This window comes from Myotis davidii, unplaced genomic scaffold (genome assembly GCF_000327345.1).
Source record: "Myotis davidii unplaced genomic scaffold, ASM32734v1 scaffold2462, whole genome shotgun sequence".
Classification (NCBI taxonomy): domain Eukaryota; kingdom Metazoa; phylum Chordata; class Mammalia; order Chiroptera; family Vespertilionidae; genus Myotis; species Myotis davidii.
In genome coordinates, this window is record NW_006293046.1 from 28,302 (window position 1) to 32,022 (window position 3,721).

Here is a 3,721-nt window from a genome sequence, read left to right on the forward strand (position 1 = left end):
TCAAACATACAAAAACTTTGAAAGAATGGTATTATAAACAATCATAGTATCTATACCTGGATTCAAGAATTAACATTTTACTACTAATTTTAACATTTTGCTTTCTCTCTGTATATATTAAATATTCAGCACTCATCTCCAAAGAACAAGCACGCTGGCCCACAAAACCACAATAACTCTTTCACGCTTATGGAAATTTACAACAGTTCCTTATAATCTAGTATCTACTCCATATACAAATTTTCTCAAATGCCATGCAAAAAAATTATTTTTCAGTTGGGTTTTTCAAATCTAGATAGAATCAAAGTTCTCACACTGCATTTGTTTCTGTTTCTTTAGTCTCTTAATATAAAACAGTGCCCCTACTTCTTATTCCAGGACATCGTATTTTTTCTTCTTTTTAAAAATTTATTGTTGTTATAGTTCACATACAATATTATATTAGTTTCACATGTACAATATAGTGATTAGACATTCATATACCTTATAAAATGATCACCCTAATAACTCTAATAATCACTTGTCATATAGTTATTATGATATTCTTTGAAAAATGGGAGTAATAATTATACTTAGTTCTTTTTTCAATTTATTGATTAAGGTATTACATATGTGTCCTTATCCCCCCATTTCCCTCCACTCATGCCCTCACCACCCTGTTGTCTGTGTTCATTGGTTAGGCTTATATGCATCCATACAAGTCCTTTGGTTGATCTTACCCCCACCCTCCCCTACCTTCCTTCTGAGGTTTGAGGGTCTGATTGATGCTTCTCTGTCTCTGGATCTGTTTTTGTTCATCAGTTTATATTGTTCATTATAGTCCATAAATGAGTGAGATCATGTGATATTTATCTTTCTCTAACTGGCGTATTTCACTTAGCATAATTATACTTAGTTCTAAGGGTTGTTTGAATTAAATGAGATCATAATGTAAAGTATATAGCATAATATCTATTCCATAGTAATAGCAGCCTGATATCAGAAAACCATCATTATTTGCAAGATCAAGGGCAGCTATTCTCCCTTATTTATATTTTATCTCCTTATATCACTAAGCTAATGATTTGCAAATTGTAGACACTTGACATCGACTTTTTTTAAAGTCCAAACTAGTGTCTTATACTAATAGAATATCAAACACTCTGTATTTTTGTATGCCCTGTATTTCCTATAAACTGGAAAGGCTAATTTGATTTGGGCTAAATGTTTCTGGCAAAAATATTTCAGTTGATATTGTATATTATTACTGTATCCCATTAGGAGTCACATAAGGTCATTTTGTACCATTATTAGCAATGCTGACTTTTTTGTTGTTGTTTCAAACTTTATTCCCAGGCTTCTTTAGCATAATTAGCTGCAAAGGATGATTTGTGCATAAGAAAAAACTGAAAAGAGCTGCAGTGTTCAAGGAGCTGGACTTAAAAAATTAGAAATCTACATTTTATCAGACTCATGAACAAAATGTGTAAAAGCAGTCAATATAAAATAGCAGCTCCCAGTAACTTCTTCAAATTAATCTTCTTCAGAAGTTGATTGAATTCAGTTTCCTTCATTCTTGGAAGCCTCACCAAAATTCTCCACAAGATCTGGAACTTCAATATCATCATCATCTCCAGTAGCAAATGGTGCTTTTCCATCCACAGATTGTTTTGGGCATAGCTTCGCCAGTCTCTTTAAACTAGACAGACTGTCTGCACCAAGCTGGATAGCATTTCTGTCAGCTGCTTTGCCACAGCATGGCTGTAATGGTGAAAGTGTTCGCTGCCAGAGATGCCTGAACTTCAGGGTTGTTAAAAGTGGATCACTATTTCCTGGAACTTATTTGCCTCTCCAATACCAGAGATATTGTTTACCCCTAACTTCTTTAAGAAGAACTGAAGTTTTTATCATCTGCTGTAGCTGTTCTGTGAATCACTTTCTTCTTTCTAGGGGCAGTTCCTTTCACACCAGTGCACACTTGTGCCTGCAGTTTGGCGAGGTTCTTCTGGTTCAGGATAGTTTCTTTCATCTTTTTGGAGAGGAGATGGTGCAGCGAGGGAGACTAGGGTTGGCACTCAGGGGGTCTTGGGTAGACTAGCTGATAATAAGCTCAAATACAGGGGGACCCAAGATGGCAGTTCAGCGATGCTAATTGTGATCAATTAATTGAAGTTGTGTTTGCCAGACAGCTTCACTATAAAGATATATATTTTTTTCCACTTGGAATTAGTATGTAATATGGGTAGTACATTAAAACTATATGACTATCTTGTTCCTGAACAATCTTTCACCCAATGATTTTCATCCATGTCTGAAACAGGTAGGACGCTGAGGTTGCAAAGTTTTTCTAATTCTATCATTCCACCCACATTTATTAGCTGGCTTTCTTCTTTAATAAAGAGCTTTCCTTATTCTACCTACTTCCCATAAATTTTTATTTATTCAAGGGTTATAATCAAATACAATATTTATTATTTTTGATGTTCAGGTTGCCCTCAGATGCAATCAGTGCCAGCTTTTTCAAGCAGGTCCCTGTGTCCTTGTGACATGACACACTTATTAGTGTTTGAGCTGTTCTTTGCCTACAAAGGTACACTTTAATTTATCCAAGGCTCTCCTTGTATTTTCCTTGTCCCAGAGCCGGCATCAGTCATTTCTCTAAGCAGCCTTGGTACTTTTGAGAAGGGAATGTTATTTATAAACAAACATCAGCATATTATGTGTATCTATTGCGTTTTGGGGTTGAATCACTTCAAGACTAATTCACAGTTTTTGTTGTTTTGTTTTAAAATCAGTTCGAACTGGCATTCTCAATTCAATATTACCATTATTCAATTCAACATTACCATTATTTTTTCTTTACATCTTGAATTTTGTATTTTTATTTCTTTTTCTTATACTGTATATCTTGGCTTTTGATAATATTAATACATTTACTTTTTTGCTTTAACCTTGTGAAATATATATATATACTAGAGGCCTGTTGCACAAAAAGATTCGTGCAATAGGCTTTCCCTTCCCCTGGCTGCCTGCACCAGTTTTCCTTCAGCACCGGACACCCAGGCCTTCGCTCCGGCCAGAGCCACCTTCAAAGCCTTCACTGCTTCGGCCGGAGCCACCTTCAGTCTTCGCTCTGCCACTTCGGTCTACATATGCAAATTAGCCTCCATCTTTGTTGGCAGTTAATTTGCATGTGTATATATATATACACATATATGTATAAAGTTTCACATTATAATATTACTAGTATTAAAGAATGTACTAGGTGATGTTTACAATTCTTTTTGCAGTTCTGTTTAGAATATATTTCATTAAGAAGAGTCAGGACTGTGTTGATATGTTAGTTGGAATCACTTTTCTCGATGTGTCTTTGTTATCAATTTGATAAACATTTAAACTTGTTAGCTTTTTGTGTTTAATTTTAAGGTTTGTAATGCTTTCCTTTTGATTAAATTTTACTTTTTGGTTATATGAAACATTAACATGGTTCAAAAAGTCAAAACCAGCCCTAGCCGGTTTGGCTCAGTGGATAGAATGTTGGCCTGGGGACTGAAGGTTCCAGAGTTTGATTCCAATCAAGGGCACATGCCTGGGTTGCAGGCTAGATTCCCAGTAGGGGGCGTGCAGGAGGTAGTCAATTAATGATTCTCTCTCATCATTGATGTTTTTATCTCTCTCTCCCTCTTCCTTCCTCTCTGAAATCAATAAAAATATATTTAAAAAATAAATGTAACCTGTGGTA

General features: G+C 35.3%; 1 pseudogene; it reads right to left on the reverse strand.

The window, feature by feature from the left end:
• Positions 1-1,401: 1,401 nt before the first annotated feature.
• LOC102766831 lies at positions 1,402-2,008 on the reverse strand (annotated as a pseudogene).
• Positions 2,009-3,721: the final 1,713 nt, after the last annotated feature.